General features: G+C 37.9%; 1 long non-coding RNA gene across 1 annotated transcript in view; it reads left to right on the top strand.

The window, feature by feature from the left end:
* Positions 1 to 8,886, top strand: part of LOC134746332 (uncharacterized) — a 66,769-nt gene extending 57,883 nt beyond the window's left edge. The window contains exon 3 of the long non-coding RNA XR_010128227.1: positions 8,814 to 8,886. This is a non-coding gene — a long non-coding RNA (uncharacterized LOC134746332). The remainder of the gene's footprint in view (positions 1 to 8,813) is intronic.
* The last annotated feature ends 12,973 nt before the right edge of the window (positions 8,887 to 21,859 follow it).

A 21,859-nucleotide genomic window follows, 5' to 3' on the forward strand; every position in this document is an offset into this window, starting at 1 on the left:
GTTATGCAATGAAATAGAAATAGAAATACTTTATTTCGTGTAAAACATAAAACTTAACCTATTAAATCTTATTCTAATATATTCTAACACCAAAATGGATGCCACTCAGCATAATTATGCCGATGACTAAGACATTTAGCCATGGCGCTGGTTTTCACGGCAAACAGGGAAAACAATGCAGCCGTATTTTCGTCGTATTACTTTCTATATCAGAATATGATCGTATTTGTCTACGTGGCAGCGTGATAATGCCGGTGTCTGTCTCTCAATCACTCGCTGTTCAAAAAAGTGACGTTCATTTTATTACGTGGATAACACCATCCATCATGCGCCCGCAGCGCTGAACACGATCCGAGGGTGTATTTTCTGAACTTTTAGAGCAGCTTTACGTAAAGGAACCTACAGGGCCTTAACCTGATTAAGGTTAAGGCCCTGTAGGTTGGTGTTCTTATCTCTTACTCTCACTGAGCGCAAGCGTGAGCGAGATGGATGTGCGTGCGATACCATAATATATGCTTTTGAATTTTTAGTTATTATAAGCATAGAGTAACTTATACTAGAGCGGTACTGTCATAGTAAATTTTGTAACCCCAGTAAATTCACTGCCATCTGTCGACACACTTTAAAACTAAAAATGAAAATTTATAAAAATACGATAGAATGTATTTAAATATAGATAAATGATATTTATTATTTGCATTAATTATTTTTATGATTTTGACCCATGTTCTTTCACTGATATGCGTTAAAATTGTTAAATAACAAACGAAACCGTCAACGCCATCTATACGACTGTAGGCCAAAACTAGTAGCGCCCTCTGAACGAGAATCAAATTTTCTTGATTTTCGAGGCACGTTTTTTCCTTAGACTGTATCCATCTATTACGGATTATTAACAAAAAAAGTAATCGATGAGCTCTCAAAACAATAGAATTAAGTACAAATGGCGGACTTAATGCCTAAAGGCATTCTCTACCAGTCAACCATAGGGCAAAACAGATTCTCGAATGAGGGTGCAGTGAGAAAAATATTTCGGAAAACGTACCAACTAAAATTTTAAGGGTTGTGTCTGAAGTGAAGGATCTGGGTTTAAATCTTGATAGTGAACTACAATTTCTTTCACATATTGGCAAAATTTCAGCGAAAGTATACAGATGATGGGATTTATTTTTCGACAAAGCAAGGATTTTACAAACCCTAAGACTGCAACTTCTATTTAACGCATTTGTTAGGTCAAACTTAGAATACGCCACTACCAGTCTGGAATCCTCATTTCAATGTTCACATTCACACAATTGAAAAAAATTAAAACAAATTTATTAGAACAAATAAATATAAATTTAAATCTTTTAGCACTGACAATTTAGTGTCTCTTCATCTTCAAACACGTACCTAGAGAAATACGAAATCAGATTTTTTTGTTCAAAATCTTACATGGCCTTATTGATTCACCAGATCTTTTAATAATAATAAATAAATAAATAAATTAGATATTAGAATTTGTTGTTGTTGTTGTTGTTGTGTGAACTGTGTGTTGTATTTTTGATATTTCTCCCTCAAGCTGCATAATGTGAATAAATAAGTACTTGACTCAATTCTCATACTATTGATTCTTTAGTATTAATGTCAGTTTTTATTCCCAGAGCAAGCCTACGGCACAATTTAAAATTAGATTTATAAACTCGTAGTCTACTATACATTATATACTCAAAATTCGAAAATATGCTAAACTTAGCTGACTCCTGATTTTGTACATTTTATCCTTGCTTCGCATATTGCGCCCGCTCTGCAATAAGTGCACTTTCGCCCTAAGCCAATAAAGTCTACAAATTTCATAATAGCACACAGCTTTCTGGCTCAAGTTGCAGCAATAAAACAGCACCCTCTATAAGCCTTGCGTTACAGACGCTTACCGTACTCGTTCACCTTCAAGAAACCAAGGATAGACTACGAATATACTTCTTACTTCGACTAGTTTTATTACTCGTACCCATATAAGCATAGCTAGACCAGAGGTCGAGGACCAAAACCCGGCTCATACTAATGAATTTTTCGGAACTTTATGGTCGAAGAAAACATCTCGAAGAAGCCGGCATACATCGCATTGAAACTTAAAGGTTCTAATTCATGCTTGTGCCCAACGGGCGGATAGACATCTAAGGCTTTTGACGATACTGGTTTATCTGATTGTACGCTTGGCAAGCTTTATAAATAACATCGGTGCAATAAGGGACGCCACACAACTCTCAATTTCCTCGCGTTTGCGGACAATAACCGGAGATGTCTTCCAACTGCTCACCGAACACTGGCTAATAAATCGCTTGGGCGAACCAGAGCAAAAACTCTTCGATAACTAAAGGACAGACGCTATTTTTATCACTTCTGACAAAGCTAAGAAGCCGATATTTGGCATGAAAATCTTTGATAATTTAGCTTTAAATTCAAATACGTTATACAGATTTTTGCAGGTTATTAAGGAAGCTGCTATACGCGTCACGTTCCCGAAAAGTATACCTAGACCTTTTTGACTACCGACTAGACCAGGAGACCGATCAACAACGGTTGGTCGAGAACTGGATGCTTGCAGCCAATCAGAATACAGTCACAACTAGATATTGTGAGCACACGTTTGAGAAGATTGTAAGATTTGCTATTTGCCCGCTTGCTGCAAACATGCGGTGGCATTGCGGCTCAATATGTTGCCGCGAAGCCGGCGTCACAATAAGCAGAAGACTGGTATATTATATTGCGACACGGGAGTGAAATGTATAAAATTGGATAAGTACGTTTCGCCTCCAGGGTCAAAAACTTTTTCAGCAAAATAAGTTAACGTTATGCGACTTTCTTGTGGACAGAACAAAACGGCAGATGTCTCTAATGTTATGCTCCTTGTGTAAGGGTGGCTTAAAGGTACGACCACAGATTTAATATATACGCTAGATGACGCAAATGTAACGATTTGTATTGAAACCAAGAGTGCCGACTTTCTCATACAAAATTTACATTACTCATTATATAATTTTAAAATTAGTTCTGTGATAGGAAATATGTCCTTGCCTTTGGGGGCTCGCAATTTTTGGGCTGTTGCAGTTAATTATCACGCAACGAAGCATTTTTTAATTTTTCACGGACGTCCGGCTGCAACAACTGACGCGAGTGGACTGTCAATCAAGAGCGAAGGTCAACCTCGACGCTTGGTCGGGGTTCGGACGCGAAGTAGATGCATTTGCGTCATCTATGGTATATTTATAACTGTGGGTACGACACGACAACAACGCAATTATGTGACACATACCAGCAATGCTGCAGCAGTAAATGCTACTGCAGATGCAATCCAAATGATTCGAAATAACGCTTTTCAAACAATAGTTTACAATTATACTCACGTACTACGTTTAGTCATTATACACAACATATTTCGGAAAACCTATGTCTCCATTTTCAACGACGTAGACAAAGAGAACGGATTTCAGCACTACCAGCACTCTCAGAACTCAAAAATACCTAACCTAGGTTCTCCGAAATTAAATATACACCTGAAAACATAAATGATGCTGATGTGCTCGCAGACGTATCCGGGGACGGCGATATCCTGACAGTCCTGACTGTAGGTACTGCCCGCCAGCTTTGCGTTTACCTCTGTGGATAGCTCAGAGTAAAACATTGCTTTAGGAAGCAGTCTTGGTGGCGCCATACGTACAGGGTGCCCACACCAGCGCAATTGGCCTTTTATGAGCAGACATTCCATACCCGGCATATCCGTGCGATGAAGACCTCCGAGTTTGGAACATGATCCTGCCACTTCAACCGTAGTATTATGACTCACAATAGTTAAAATTAGATGATAGTAACCCCAACATTTTCGAGGTGTTGTAAGTACGTAGTTTTTCCCCTAAACACTTTGGTTAAACACTGTAAGGGCTGAAAGGGGCAAACTTCAGCGCACAAACACGAGTTGTGCGTTATCCCACTGAAACTGGTCTCGTGAGTAATGCGTCTCGTCGCCGTTATTGTACGAGTAAAGGGCACTCAACTGTTCGACATTATTTTTGATAGCTTATTGTGACCTTACAACTTATGTGAACACTCCTTATTTATCGCATACCCCAATAAAAAAACAACAAAAAATACTTATTTCTAGAACAGGAAAAATATTTAACACTACAAAGTTTTCTCTTTAGATGATCACCTGCAAAACTATGATATAAATGAAAGATATTGACCATATATGTAACTTCTTGTAAGTGTAGTGTACTATGCAACTTACAGCAACGGTAACAACCATAACTGCCGCTAAAATGGCCACCATTATGGGAATATTGCAAGCTGCCGTTAAAACAGTTGAATAAGACCCAAGGACTCTCATTTGTCTGCCGCGGGCTGCGCCGGCCACCGCTCGACAAATGTATTCATAATTACCCTCAGAATGAAACATGACGACGAGTTTCTACAGTCGACAGATAATTAATCTACATTTTGCTTAGAAATTATTTACAAGCTGTACAATGTTCACCTGTATATTACTCTTTACTAAATAGGTACGACCGCATAAGAATACTTACTTTGTGGTGATTTATGCGGAAGGCTAATCAGCACTGGGCTCTTGTGGCGGAACCAAATGGTTCATGATATAAGAAATAGAAATATAGAAATATAAAATATAAAACTTAACCTATTACATCTTATTCTAATATATTCTAACACAAAATGGATGCCACTCAGCATATGCCGATGACTAAGATTTAGCTATGGCGCTGGTTTTCAGGGCAACCAGGGAAAACACAATTAAATTAAATAAGTACCTACCTATTTGAAGTTTCAACGGAAGAGACTATTAATCAATAACAAAAACACACCTACATCCAAAAACATGTTAAATATCCAACAACACACACATTGTATACCTACTTATGTAACAGTAATAATCAGTTCGTTGTTTATACGAAAATGATTACACCATTCAGCCGGCGGGTGTTAGTAAATATTCCCCAACCCATTATTGGCACATGCATGATAAATCTATCAATTTATCTGTAAGTTGGCTTCTCTCCAGCATCTACTAGTAATGTAGACCGTTTGCGCGGAGATTTGTTGCCTATTTATTAGCAGGTAAACACATCGGAACACATTAAGCTTTGTAATATTGCTTCCATATTAGATACCACATGCTACATATATGTTTATCGTACAACATTTAAACATGTAAACACTTACATACATACCTTTACCATTTATTTTAGGCATACTATCCACCTGATGGCAAAATAATTAAATAAAGTCTACTTCATTCATACACATGGATAAAGCTTGCAAATTCAATCGAGTCGGCTAGGTACCTGTTTTTAGAGTTCCGTACCCAAAGGGTAAAAACGGGACCCTATTACTAAGACTCCGCTGTCCGTCTGTCCGTCTGTCTGTCACCAGGCTGTATCTCACGAACCGTGATAGCTAGACAGTTGAAATTTTCACAGATGATGTATTTCTGTTGCCGCTATAACAACAAATACTAAAAACAGAATAATATAAATATTTAAATGGGGCTCCCATACAACAAACGTGATTTTTTTGCTGTTTTTTCCGTAATGGTACGGAACCCTTCGTGCGCGAGTCCGACTCGCACTTGGCCGGTTTTTTTTTATTAGCCTGGTTTGGTATCCCACTGCTGGGCAGAGGCCTCGCCTCGTTTTCTCCACTCGACCCTGTCATCGGCATTTTCCCAACTGGCACCTTGCATTTTTATCTCATGCTATGCCAGGGAATTTCAATAGCTTAAAATTGTTTATCATCACCTGAGATAAAGATAAAAGTACAAGGTGTTCCATATATATCTGCCAATACAGCATGAGATGAATCTTTCTTTATTCAGCATGACTAGAAGTAATGGCTTGTGGTATCACTTTTATGACAAGCGAGAAAAATAAGTTGAAACATGCCGAAATTGAACACAGAATCATTATGTTTGTATCGCGTGGGATGATCGTTTGCTCCGAGACTGAGCGCAACCGCGATAACGAGGAGACAATCCCATTACTGCGAATGGTCGGCGACAGATTGCTGGTACTCGCGCAAATTGCCGGCAATAGTTGCTGCGACAGACGCGTTTAACAACACGCCAGATACCCGCGGCAAATTGCCGGCAATAGTTGCTGCGACAGACGCGTTTAACAACACGTCAGATACCCGCGGCAAATTGCCGGCAATAGTTGCTGCGACAGACGCGTTTAACAACACGTCAGATACCCGCGGCAAATTGCCGGCAATAGTTGTCGCTACGGGTTTAACAACAGATTGTGAATGTGGAACGAATTCTTGTCATTGGCTGTAAAAACCACGCGGCACTTATAGAAGTTACGGGGTCGCTGGTTCGTTGCACTTGCAATTACCCCAAGGGATGGAGTTCAATTACATGTTTGTGCTGTTTGACTCGAAAGAGTTTAAGTAAAATAATCGTGTTAATAAACGCAACTGTTAAAAAGTTGATTTTCTGGTGATTAATGTCACGTTTAGTACGAATCAAACGAAGGCCAATAATTCAGCGAAAATTATTATTCATCAAAATTTGAAAATTAATCATCGAAATTAGCTTCAGAAAAATTACAATTTTCAGTCGAAAGATTCATTTTGTGAGGGCATTATATTCGACTTATATTCATACTTTGTATGCGACCATGATACCGCTGCTGGTGTGCAAATTTGAACTTCATATGTAGTTTCGACCCGCTTAACAGAGTGGTAAATTTACATTGTAAATTCAATCTGAGATGTATGGAAGAAAAAGACATGCTGCGCCGACCCCAAGTGAATGGGAAAAGGGCAAGCGAATAATGATGATTCATACTTTTTGTAATAATCAAGTTTTTATTTTTCCAAGTTTATTGCCAAAATATTAAAATAAGTAGATGATAGTGAATGTTGACGTATTACAGTGACATTTACATCTCATCTTCAACAATTTTAAGCGCGGCTTAAACGTATCGATTACTTTTTTCTTATTCAAAAGTACAAGAAAATAATTAAAAAACATGATTGTAAGCAATAGTATAATTTACTCAAGAAAACTAGTTCAATATCCGTAATATATTCATTCATATTCTTTATTTGTATTAATCATACATACTTTTTTAATTAAAAATAAATGTACAATAAATCAAAATGAATTCAAGAATAGCCACGCCGAAGCCGAAGCCTAAGGGCCAGTTGCACCAACCACAATTAGCAGACTGATTAACGTCAAGCAGCAGAGAACTATAAAACTTTCCATACAATAAAATTTAGCGAACGCTATAACGGTTGGTTTGGTGCAACCGACCCTAAATCAAGAAAGAGGCGGTCGCCGGTGTCGCAGCGCTTTTTATGCTGGTGGAGGGGCGCCACCACCACCTGGCCGGCCGCGCAGCAGGTAGAATCTTGGCGCGCGCTCAGGGTTGCCAACATGATAGGTATCCGCGCTCCCGGACATGCACTTCCATCTCGCTTACGCTTACGCTCAGTGAGAGTGAGAGAAGAACACAAACTTACTGGGCCTTAAGCACGTTTTAGCAAGAACACAAAATCGAAAATACGTCTCAAGTTCGTTCTGATTCGGAGCCGATTAAAACGCTTCAGCCGTTTTAACAGTCTCCTCCGAGTTAGTTGACCTAAGTGTGAGACTCAGGTGTACTCGGGCGCTTGACGTTTAATCGTGTGGCCCTAGCCCTAGTGTTAGTCGACCTACGAGTACCTACCTATGTGAGGTGTGCTCGAGCGCGCGGCATCTCGCGCCTCACGGCCACCCCGCCCGACCCGACTGAGCATCCACACTTCGCACCTCTCACCTCGCTAACGCATCCGGGAATGCACTCAAGCTGCAGAGCTGTTAACTGCTAAATTAGTTTAGGGCGTTAGTCATTGCCTACTGCTGAGCTCAGAGCTATTTACAATGTAAACTTACCACTCTGTTAAGCGGGTCAATATATCTATAATCTATATATTATTATCTATATATATATATAAATGCAAGTGTCCTGACTTCCTAACTGATTCATCTACGCAGAGCCGAAACTACATAACATAATATGAAGTTCAAATTTGCACACCAGCAGCGGTATCATGGTCGCATTTTTATCACCTGTCATGTCATGCGTCACTTTCGCACTTTCATACTTGTTAGAACGTGACAGGCATGGTGACAAATGATAAAAAGGCGACCATCTTAGCCCTACAGGTTGCATTTATAGTATATTGAGAAATTCAACCCCTAAGGGGGTTAAAAAGGGGATGAAAGTTTGTATGGAATCAAGTTTTATATTAAGTTAGGAACTTGAAACTTCGTAATATGACATTTTCATAAAATACTAGAAAAGTTATTTCAGCGTTTTTCAAAATTCATCCCCTAATAGGGTTAAAAATAAGTTGAAAGTTTGTAACGGGAACGATTTGAGTAGGAACTTGAAATTAGTAGGAATAGAAAATGTTAGAAATTACGAAAAAAAAAATTTAGAGCTTTTGAAAACTCAACCCCAATAGGGTTATATAGGGGTTTAAAGTGTGTTTCGGGAAATAAATCCACGCGGACGAAGTCGTGGGCAACAACTAGTAATCTTATAATCTACCTATGTATTTACTTCTAATACCACTAAAACATAGTTAGTGACACTAAAAACTAATTAAAATGTTATTAGATATCACAAAATGTCGTGTCGTGTCTCCGTGAAGACGGTCCTCGTAAATTGGACCGAAACATGTCGAGCTATTCGACTTAATAATACGTGAGTGACCCGATTTAAAATAATCTAATATCACAAAATGTGCTAAATTTATTGTTTTGTTTACAGGTGACGTCGAAATCCAACAAATAGTACCTATAGCAGCACAGCTCGCATCGAAGCAAATTGTATAGCACCAGGTAAATATGATTATTATGATAAACTTCTTACAAGGAAACCTACCCGACTCTCCGGCTCAGATTTGATTTATTTTTATATATTAGACGTATATTGACCGGGATATAGACCGTGATTACCTTTTGTATTATTTATGAGTTCCCGATATTTCGACGCAGTTACATGCATCATGTCATGAACATGATGCATGTAACTGCGTCTATATCCCGGTCAATATAAGTCTAGTGAAACTAACCGTGAATCATTCAAAACTCTAATTTTTATATATGTTATAGAGTAGTCTAAAATAACAGACACGTATTTTTTTAGCTTTTAGCTTCCCAAACAAAAAAAAACCGCATCAAAATCCGTTGCGTAGTTTTAAAGATCTTAGCATACATTGGGACAGACAGACAGCTGCCCAAACTCAACCTATTGGGAGAAATTGTACTCGGTTTGCTTACAAAGGACACACTTTATAAGCAAACCGATCGATTCCCTAAAAATATACGGGAACGATTTGAGTAGGAACTTGAAATTAGTAGGAATAGAAAATGTTAGAAATTACGAAAAAAAAAATTTAGAGCTTTTGAAAACTCAACCCCAATAGGGTTATATAGGGGTTTAAAGTGTGTTTCGGGAAATAAATCCACGCGGACGAAGTCGTGGGCAACAACTAGTAATCTTATAATCTACCTATGTATTTACTTCTAATACCACTAAAACATAGTTAGTGACACTAAAAACTAATTAAAATGTTATTAGATATCACAAAATGTCGTGTCGTGTCTCCGTGAAGACGGTCCTCGTAAATTGGACCGAAACATGTCGAGCTATTCGACTTAATAATACGTGAGTGACCCGATTTAAAATAATCTAATATCACAAAATGTGCTAAATTTATTGTTTTGTTTACAGGTGACGTCGAAATCCAACAAATAGTACCTATAGCAGCACAGCTCGCATCGAAGCAAATTGTATAGCACCAGGTAAATATGATTATTATGATAAACTTCTTACAAGGAAACCTACCCGACTCTCCGGCTCAGATTTGATTTATTTTTATATATTAGACGTATATTGACCGGGATATAGACCGTGATTACCTTTTGTATTATTTATGAGTTCCCGATATTTCGACGCAGTTACATGCATCATGTCATGAACATGATGCATGTAACTGCGTCTATATCCCGGTCAATATAAGTCTAGTGAAACTAACCGTGAATCATTCAAAACTCTAATTTTTATATATGTTATAGAGTAGTCTAAAATAACAGACACGTATTTTTTTAGCTTTTAGCTTCCCAAACAAAAAAAAACCGCATCAAAATCCGTTGCGTAGTTTTAAAGATCTTAGCATACATTGGGACAGACAGACAGCTGCCCAAACTCAACCTATTGGGAGAAATTGTACTCGGTTTGCTTACAAAGGACACACTTTATAAGCAAACCGATCGATTCCCTAAAAATATACCTATTTTACACAAACGAAGCCTAGTGTGTCTGTCTGAATGAAACATAGAACTCGCAATTTATCAATTTCCTTGAATTTTCAACTTATTGCTAAAAAAAATGACTAAATTCAAGTTATGACCATTGGTTCCAACTAACATTTGCATTATGTCAACACAGGAAAAATCCGCGTTATAGGTGTCAAGACGCGAATCGAGTGGCATCATCCACATGTCTTTCGGCACTCGTAAAACGATAATTTCTCGGTATGTGTTCAACATAGAACCGTGTAAACTGTGCCAACAAACGTTAAATAGTAATGAAAAGGTAACGTTGAGGTCACCGGGATATGAGTTCTATGGAGACAATCTCGGTCGCGTTAATTGCGGGGGAGCGAAGGCGCCGCTTCCAATCACAAACGGTCCTTTAAAAGGCATTCACCTCGTAAGAATAGAATCAAAAAGGTGTATAATTCTGTTCATATATTATATTGTAGTTAGATGTAGGTTCAAGACAAAAATAGAAAAGTAGCTCTGTGAACTGTAGACCTCGCGAACTTCCATGGTTCTGCCATTTTGAAGAGAATACAAAAACGAAATCTATAAAAAAATGCTACATAATCCTATACCCAACCTGCTTACAAAATGTCAGGAGAATCGGTTGAGAAATGAGACTATTTAGGAGGCCAATTCGAATTTACATTACAATAACTTCATGAACATCATTTTGAAATGTGCATGCAAAAATGCATTTCGCTCATACTTTTAATAACTTATATACATTAAATGTCGCGTAGCTTACGTTCGAATGTTCGTTGTTCGTTCCTGTACAAGAGAACAGCAGGACAGCCGACAAGACACAAAATCATTTTTATCTCGCTCGGTCAATAAAGTCCACCAATTGTTAAGTACTGAAAATATTTTTATTTATAAATTTTATTTCTTTTTGTTCACATTATTGGTTTGTATGATTATCTTATTTTTTATTTTGTTGCTTATTATTTTTGGTATACATTTGATGATCTTTTTGTGAATTTGTGATATTTTTAAGTGAAAACAACATGTAATTTCCAATTAGAAATAAATATCCTCCCTCCTTGCTTCGTTCTCCTCAGTGCTGAGGGTCGTGACCTCCTACGTAGAGCAGATTTCCAGGAATTTCGATTTCTTGCGACTTCTAAGGCATCATGGACCTTGATAGATAGCGATTGGCTAACCTGGTTGGACCACCGCGTTGGACTGCGGCCCCTTCTCTTTCCTTCCACCAAACCAGTGACCATTAGTTTTAGAAATAAATATATCTATCTATTTATCTACCTTTAAGTAACAACATAACTATCTAAATAGATGACTACACTAGTTTTTCCTACACTCTTTGTTTTCACCATGCTAAAGCAACCCGATCCTCCATTGTATCGCCCGTCTCGCAAAATTTTCTTATTTTTCCTCTCTCCATTAAGAAAGGAGTGTCAAGTTGATACGTTTTAATAAAGAGCCGTCGGACCGGCGCCGACTTGGAGTCGTGACATCACACGTTCCCACATGTAGCCACACGAAGGGTGGCCTTATGAATCCGATAAGGCGAGTGATACATGACCGGCGTCTTCACGCGGCGCTAAACAAATGGGGAAGGTAACAGTACGGTTTATAATTGTATGTCTGTGACATTATAGAATTCCCTACTCAACAGGGACCGTCGTCGAAAGTGCCAACTAAAATCAGATATCGGACTGGCTTTCATATGGCATGTGGCCATTATGCTAAACTGTTTTTTTTTTAAACGTGGGATGGAGAATGGAGAAGGCATCGTAGCCGAGTGTACTTATTCAGAAACCGTGCCGCCACAAATTTTGAGTAAACCTAAGGTTCTTAAAATAGCAAAATTGTTAAACGTGTTTTGACACACTGGATAAATGTATTCGAATCGTAATATTACTTAGACTTAATATCATATAATATAACACTAATCATAATCTCTTCAAAAAAGCCCAAAAGCCATTGGGTATATTTATTCACGATTCACCAGAACCACTTTTCCTTTATACATCTCGGTAATATTGGCAAAAATTACTAGTACATATTGTCAACTTCTGCAGCAAAATTAGATGATAACAGCCCAAACGACCTTCGAAAGTGTTTGAAACAAAATGCCCATGTATAGTGACAGAAGCGTCAAAAACCACCCTCATTCTCGCTGCACTGATTGCAAGGCAACTCTGTACGCGCAAAATCTACGTAATAATACATTTACATTCAGTGTACCCTGTACACTACAAATTTTTTAACTAAACGAGCGAGTGCGCCCGAAACTGTGGTGAGCAAACCGCCTAATATTCATGTTAATCTTTTTTTTTACATTTGACAGGTTAGTGGGTACACTATTCTTTTGTACCTGGGCATTAGTTACTTTAGAGATAACGTTATAAATTAATAACGATGTTATGTTTTGATTTTGACCATTCTGTCACGCTTTTATTTCTGTCTCTTGTCAAAAAAATAGCAAAAGTCTAGGGCCATTGTACGTCTACATTTTATATTGGTGTAGGCAATATTTTCATTTCATACTAAAAATCTTCACTCCGTCACATTTTGGGAACAATAAACAAGACAACGAAAATAATTTCGACCCTACAACTTAGGGAGCAAACCTTAGAGTAAAAATGCTCGCCCTTCTAAGGGCGACCAACCCAACTCTAGTTGGTCAAAGATGAATAGACTTTCAAAGATTGCATACTCGAGAAACCGACGGCGACGTGACCGGGTAGCCCAGAGGTCCAAGGCGTTTGCCGCGTAAGCTTAAGACGGCGGTTCATATCAGGTTTCCGCCACTGGAGGGCTTGGTCACATTAATGCATTTATTTCAGTTTATAATTTCAACCCTTTTAACATAATTTCCCTATGCAATTACTACCCACAGTCTACGAACAGAATAGCTTGCATTAAGGTCGTGGAAGCCGACATTAGTTTCTGCAATATCGCGGCTCATAAAATTTGAGTTACTCCGAGTTGCAGGCAAATAACTGAACAACTGTAGTTAGCGGGATGTAGTCTGGATGTAGTCTGCATCGCGTGACGATGTCGCAGCGACGTAGTAACGGGTAACGATAGCTTACACTAAAACAGAATGATTTTTACATGTTTTTTAGGGTTCCGTACCCAAAGGGTAAAAACGGGACCCTATTATTAAGACTCCACTGTCCGTCTGTCACCAGGCTGTATCTCATGAACCGTGATAGATACAGTTTCACAGACGATGTATTTCTGTTGCCGCTATAACAACATATACTAAAAAGTATGGAACCCTCGGTGGGCGAATCCGACTCGCACTTATCCGGTTGATCTTGGCACATTGATCAGTGTTTTTTGCTAGTTCAGACATTTGCCAGTAAAGAGATTTTAGCAAATGCACGGCAATCGTCAAAAAGCCAGTTCAAAACAATAACAAGTAGTGAAATCTGAATCGGGCTCTATATTGTTGTTTGTTACCTCGCACCACGCACCACGCCGGGTTTTAGGCACATTTCCCCGCCGTTTAGCCTTCGGCCTGGAACTCACAATTTGTATTAATTATGATCCGCCGATATCTGATTACTGCCGTTAATTATGGTACGCCTCTCCTGAGACCGCGATTTTATATATTATAACAAGCTACCTAAATCCGAACAGCGATACCTAGAAACATATTCAGATTTTTAAAATATGATACTAATTAATTTGCAGAATAAAAGCCTTTACAATACATAATCCATTATAGGTATTTATGCATTTATTTATAAGTAATGTATAAATCCGAAACAAATGTGATACCAAATTCATTTCATTAAGTGCATTGTACTTTTGCATAATTATGTACACTCAAGTTCGAGAGTTATAAAAACGAGTCACATTATATGAAAGTTTCCATACAATCAACAACAGAATGCAGTGCAGTTTACAGATACAAAAATACAATACAAAATATTTATTGCCAGAAAACATTGTTAACAAATTTTTCACAGTGACTCTGACACTAGGCCGAGCCTGTCCTGCCGAGTCCCTTACAGGAATTTAACACCCTGATGTACCTACTAACTTTATTGTTTAGGGAACAGCCTGTTGAGTTTATTTTGAACTTGCCTATCTATAAATCTTCTATAACGCTTCTTTAGCACTGTGAGATTGCCAATAGAGATGCGTAATAAATCTTAATACGCTTCTTTAGCTTTGTGAGATTGCCGATAGGGATGCCTAATAAATCTTAATAGGATTCTTTACCTCTGTGAGATTGCCAATAGGGATGCCTAATAAATCTTAATACGCTTCTTTAGCTCTGTGAGATTGCCAATAGAGATGCGTAAAAAATCTTAATACGCTTCTTTAGCACTGTGAGATTGCCAATAGGGATGCCTAATAAATCTTAATACGCTTCTTTAGCTCTGTGAGATTGCCAATAGGGATGCCTAATAAATCTTAATACGCTTCTTTAGCACTGTGAGATTGCCAATAGAGATGCGTAATATATCTTAATACGCTTCTTTAGCTCTGTGAGATTGCCAATAGAGATGCCTAATTAATCTTAATACGCTTCTTTAGCACTGTGAGAATGCCAATAGAGATGCGTAATAAATCTTAATAGGATTCTTTACCTCTGTGAGATTGCCAATAGAGATGCCTAATAAATCTTAATACGCTTCTTTAGCTCTGTGAGATTGCCAATAGAGATGCGTAATAAATCTTAATACGCTTCTTTAGCTCTGTGAGATTGCCAATAGGGATGCCTAATAAATCTTAATACGCTTCTTTAGCTCTGTGAGATTGCTAATAGAAAGTGATGCCTAATAAATATTTCACTTGGCTAAATGGGAATGTAATTTATTTTCTATTCAGATACAATATTTTTGGGATCTAATTTCATTCATTTTATTTTAGCACCTAGAATTTTAGTTATCGTCTTATCGCACATCTATCGTTATTCTATTACTTTATAAGTATTTGAACTGAGCCAAATTAACTTATTTAATTAATTATTTTCTAAAGTTAGTCGTTCTTATAGGTATTTTTTGCAATATAATTCGAACTAGAAAGTAAAATATATACATCTAGTATTCGTAATGATTATAATTATGAAATTTATATAAAGTATGGCACCAATTTAATCACTAGTGAGATATAAAATACTGTAAAAAATATTATAGGGTAAGTATGTACTCGCTTCAACTAACTTCATGTCGGTAGCACCTAAAGTAAGGACGCTTAAGAGCCCATCAACGTGCTCACTGGCGCCACTGGTAAATAATTGTGATTTTTAAATTGTTTTGTAAATTGTTTATTTCAATCAATCTAAAGTGATGACGTACTGTATTTTAGTATTTAGGTGCCTTTTAAATACATTATAATAGTTTTTACGGTGCTGGATTCGTCAATCTATGCGTCCAAAGTGAAAACGGCCGTTTTTGTTTTGAGTTCATAGATCGACGAATCCATCAGCAACATAAAACTAGTTTGATGTATTGAAAAGGTACTTAAATACAAAGCGAGGGCCGCTACGTACTTAATTTGTATTTAAGTACCTTTTTAGGGTTCCGTACCTCAAAAGGAAAAAACGGAACCCTTATAGGATCACTCGTGCGTCTGTCTGTCTGTCTGTCTGTCCGTCTGTCACAGCCTATTTTCTCCGAAATTACTGGACTAATTAAGTTCAAATTTGGTACACATATGTAAGTTTGTGACTCAAAGATGGACATGTAACGTAAACAAATTAATTTTAAACACCTGGGCCACTTTTGGGGGGTAAATGAGAAAATTAAAAAATAAAGTTTGTCAAACTATATCGTGTTACATATCAAATGAAAGAGCTCATTACGAGAATCTCAAATATATTTGTTTTATAATTTTAAGATAAACAGTTTAGAAGTTATTCAAGAAAATAGGCAAAAAATGACCCCCTTTATCTCCGAAACTACTGGGTCAAAATTTTTGAAAAAAATACACAAAATAGATCTTTGCCTATAGATCACCGGAAAACCTATTAGAAATGTGCAGTCAAGCGTGAGTCGGACTTAATTACTTAGTTTTTGATCCGACCCCTACGGGTTTTTTAAAGACATTTCACATAAAAAATACATTGTTTAAATTGTGTAATGTACGGAACCCTTGGAACGCGAGTCCGACTCGCACTTGGCCAGTTTTTTTAATCTATTTTTTATTTTAAATAATCACAATTATTTAGCAGTGGCGCTAGGGAGCACGTTGATGGGCTCTTAAGAACAAATAATTCCGTACATTAACCCGCCTGTTCCTGTCTCTATCGCACGCGCGTAATTATATATTGCCGTCCCAACTATGATGCCGGAGGTCAATGCAATGTAATAATGTACGTGCGATAGAGATAGTTACAATACACTATACAATAGCTCGTGTGGGGTACATTAATAGTGTCAAAGTTCTTAAAACCTGATGCTTTTACCAACAATCGCTAACTGAGCACCGAGTGATGCTTCCCACGCCTATCAGACGATGAAATACGGAGCAATTAAGTTTTAATCTGCGCGTTAATATAAACTCAAAGCTTGTGTTCCAAACGCTCACCGAACGTAGTCGAGTCGACAAATCCAGCCAAACCGTATAAATGCGGTCTATGAATACGCATACTTGTGACGAAGCTTTGCCTATGTTTACACTGGCGCTAGAGAACTCGACTCGGGTTCTTTTGATGTTGTAAATGGGAATAACCTCCGGCAATTATGCGCCGGCCCGACCCGCGGGACTCAGCGCGAGGCCGCTTGAGAAGCGAGTACCTACTCATATCCCATGTGCAACGTTTCGACAGGGCCGAAATTGCATAGATATTAAGTGGCTTTCATCGCATCCAACGGGAAGCTTTAGCGACTAAATTTATTTTGTATCGTTTACGATGCAACTTGGTTACAGATAGAGAGTGTTAGAACAGCTTTTATTATGATGCTACTTGGCTACAGTAAGGAAGAATTGGCATATGATAGAAAACTGATCAAGAAAGTTTCAACGACTAATGAGAGTAATGATATGAGAGAGATCAATCAAAATCTGCCCACTAGGATTGATGAAATATTATTAAACACTGTTTTACAGCAACGGAACTGTAAAAGATGTAACTGACGCTCGCCTAATCACTTGGCGAGCGTTGTTGATGAGAGAAAGCCGTTTGTCATCTCTGCTACGAGTATCATTCACCGTTGAGGCAATCTGGTAAGAAACAAACGATCAGTCTGTAAAAATACATTTAAATAAACACTGAATCATTTTCTATTCAAAGTTGTGTTCAAATTTACATAGCCACTCACGATCTCGATACACATCGACGATATTGACCTATTTAAGACACATAAATTAAATAGTAAGTATAATTATGTCCTTGCCTACGCAGATTCAACATTGTCATTGACTTTCATTAATATTTATCGCCATATCACCCGTATTGCACAATGTATCGTCAGCATCAAAACAGATTGTCAGAATGGCAAAATTTATTGCAATACACATTTGCTACCATGGAAATTTCGAAGTGTTAGCTATATTTCGCCACTTTGGCTTTAACTATCTAACTATTTGATGCTGTAGATATGATGGTCGTTCTTGTCTACGTGACAGCTTGATAAAACGGTGTCCGTCACTTTCTATCCCCCGGTGTTAAAAAGTGACAGTTATTTTATTACGAGGATAAAACCATCCATAATACGCCTGCTGAAGTTCACAAAATATAATCCCACCAAAAACATTTACATGTAAAATGTGTCCAAGACGAAACCATAAGGCTCGCACTGTCAAAAAGTTATCAGATCTCCTGTAGAGCCAAGCTTCTAACTCTACAAGCCCTAACTTCACAAACTCTACACCTTAGTCAAAATATGTGCCCTTGCGCTTCGCTTTGCTCGTCTTGGCGGGGACACTACCGTGCCCCAGATATTCACCGATCTCTGAGTAATGTTATGGTTTAAATTATATTTCATAAAGTATACTATCTTGCTTTAGTATTATGAATACAGCTAAGACTGAGTTTCCGACTAAACCAACATTAGAAAGCCGGCTTAACCCGCGCAGGCTACAGCTTAGCGTAATGTTATGCATACGCAATAAGCAGAACCAACACTTATCAAACACTACCACTGTGTGCGCGTTTGCTTGTGCATGTGTGAGTTAATACTACTTTAAAACTCATCTTGATTTGATATTTATTTGATTCACTACCAGTATAGGTATCTAAATCTTCATTATGTAGGTAAGTGTACAACAAATACACTGTGAGTACCTAATGTCAATTATGAAATCAAGGTGAGATTGTTGAAGTTCGAAATGCAGCTGTAATTTATTCTTGCTGAGTAGTCCGTACGAATAACTTATTTTTTACCTCAGCAGCTCGAACAAGCCTACTTTCGTCACTCCCTGGAGTGAGGAAAGTGCGACTTTCCTCACTCCAGGGAGTGAAACAAAGTAGCTTTTTCATTTAGTGAAGGCCATGAACTGCCACTTCATACTCTATTACAAATTCGTTTTTTTTTGTTTTTCTGTATTATTCTGTGTAATTCGAAATACATTTTACCCTTTAATATGTTCTCACTACTGAGGTGAAAAACTATATGTGCAACACGAGAGCAAAGTTATTTTACATCGCGTGTTTTTGAGTAAATAAACACTCGCAAGAAAAACCAACTTTCCTCTCTCGTTACACAAATAACTAGGTATAGTAATGGAGACGGGCAAACTCAAATCTAATTTATAATCTATAATAGTTATTAAAATTACAAATTTCACCACACAACACAAGGAAAATACTATCTGTCTGTCTGTCCGTCTGTCCGTCTGTCTATCTGTCTGTCCGTCTGTCTGTCACCAGGCTGTATCTCATGAACCGTGATAGCTAGGCAGTTGAAACTTTCACAGATGATGTATTTCTGTTGCCGCTATATAACAACAAATACTAAAAACAGAATAAAATAAATATTTAAGTGGGGCTCCCATACAACAAACGTGATTTATTTGCAGTTTTTTGCGTAATGATACGAAACCCTTCGTACGCGAGTCCGACTCGCACTTGGCCGGTTTTTTGCTATGTCAAGCTCGACCATCAATCTTAGTTTTCTCAATACAGTCTGTATTTTTTTCCTGTGTATTCGTTTGAAACGGTGACAAGCCTCGTTCTCGGCTTACGCTTATAATGCGAGCTTAAAAGAGCGTTAATTAACAGTCCTTTTAATTATGAAACACTGCCGGCCTAGGACGTATTACTAGGGTCTTTACTGGAGTAGGGGAGATCGAGGTAGGTCGAAACAAAGGTAAGTTAACAGAGATCGTCTGTAATAGTAGATATGTGTGTCCACCTTCGAACATTTTCCATTCCCACCAAGCCGCGATAATTTATTCTACGGACCACAGCGGGTCACAACCGCCAGATGGTGAGATATGGACTTTGCTCTGCGTCCCATTTCTTTTATTTCAACCCGCCTCGATTTCTTTTCAATAAAGAAAGAATTTTACCTATGCCAAGAATACATTTTACGAGTAGTGTCTGGATACGCTTTTGCGCGTATCGTGCTGGTATTTGTAGCAACCAGTGTCTTCGTAATAAACTTAATGTTCATAATAATATCAAAGTATTCCCGACATCCCCGTATCTCAGCGCGTAATAATGTAAAGCGGGTCGTGACTTCACTTTACAGAATGTATTCTACGCTTGCTGATATTGTTCACCTCCACATCTCAGCTTCCTGATTAGTTTATAATATTGATGAAATTTCCGCCGCTGGCATCTCCCACCATTAAGCATTCAGTAAATTAGCTGTGTGCCTGCATGAGAGCAGTAGCTTAGACGGCAGGCAAGCAATTGCAATTGCTAGTTAGTACCTACCTACGCGTAACGCAAGTGACTGATGTCTTAAACAATTTGAAACACGCTTTGTTCAGCTTTGATGTAGAAAAAGTACACAATTATTGCATCAAAGCTGTACCTCAGATTATTTTAATTTACTAAAACAGCCTCCTTTCCTTTTGAACCCTAGTCCCTTTCCAAAAACTTTTACAATAACTTATGAAAGGTTCCATTACAGAGTTTTAATTTGATTAAGGGGTTTTTTTATATATTAGAATCCATAACTTAATAATTTAAATAGTAAGCAGTTTCTTTTTTTTTATTTTTTTATTTGGAGATCCAACAGCAGTGAGTGTGACATTAACATAACGAAGGCAATTATAGGACCTCACAGCATGTGAGGTCCTATAATTGGCTTCGTGAGTCACAGGTAGTGACATGATACTAAACTAATAATGTACTAAGGGTACGCACTATCGCAGCCACATATGTGAACAAAGAGAAAAATGATACCTAATAAGGATAATTTGGGAGTAACTAAAATACAAATTAACTTAGCAACATTAATCAAATTTCTATAAGGGAAAGTACCTACTGTATGTAATTGCATGAATTCTACAGTAATTTAAATTTTGTTTTTTCTTATTCACTCGTAATGCATGTTACTCATCTGTTTTTTGACATTGGACCACCAAGTTGCTGGTCTTCGGATTGTTCCTGTGGAGTTACTTAGCCTTCCTCACTGCGTATTAGTTTCGTCCCTTCGCGTAACGTGACCATATCATATCATATCATATTATCATATCATATATCATATCATATCATTTGTTCAATGCAACTATGGTATTTTACAAAGATGCCACCACACCATACCACCACCATACCACCACCACCACCACCTTCATGCACTTTCTTAGCCAGTCCACTACAATCCAGGTCTCTGCTCCAAGATTTTCCGTTTTGTCTTTATTAGTTTTATTATTAAATACGTATTTATACTGGTTCTAAACATTCAATGCCCCCGTGCAATTAATAATTGCAATGCCACCCCTAACCCTGGCCTGGAGAGACAATGCCGCCTTGCCAACAGGTTCATTAAAACTGTCCGGGCTCATTATTCATGAAAGGCGAACGCCGCGGTCGAACGGCAAATTACGCGCAATTACCAGAGATGCAATGTGCAGTAAGCGGAGCTCCGGAGTAAACAAAACAAGGCTAGCCAGAGAAACACCAGCTGCGGGTGGACAATGAAACTTGGGTCAATCAGAGGAAATTAGAAAATATATGTTAAGTAGGTACATTTGTTGTGTATAAAATTTATTATACTTAAGTACACAACAATGTAGTTTTATTGTATAGAGATGACAGCTGTCACCGTACCCAAGCTATATGAATAATTATATTGAATAATACTTTAACAAAGTCGCTGTCGTCACAACCACCCTGATGGAATTTTGTTGAACGTTGAAACTCGACTCCGATTTTGGCGATAACAACTGCATTGAAGACTTTCATAATCTCTATTAGGTTTAATCAGATTAAATTCTTTTAATCGATTTAATTTTAGAAAAATGACGGTTCTAAATAAACTTTTATTTTTTCGGTTTGTGGGGACCGCTTCAGCCGGCAGCCGCCGGTAAATTCGGGAGCTGGAATCAATCATACCTGCTATTGGAAAAATGCTTAAGTTGCTTAAATTCGGAAATAAAATGTCTAAGATG

Source organism: Cydia strobilella, chromosome 12 (assembly GCF_947568885.1).
Source record: "Cydia strobilella chromosome 12, ilCydStro3.1, whole genome shotgun sequence".
NCBI lineage: Eukaryota > Metazoa > Arthropoda > Insecta > Lepidoptera > Tortricidae > Cydia > Cydia strobilella.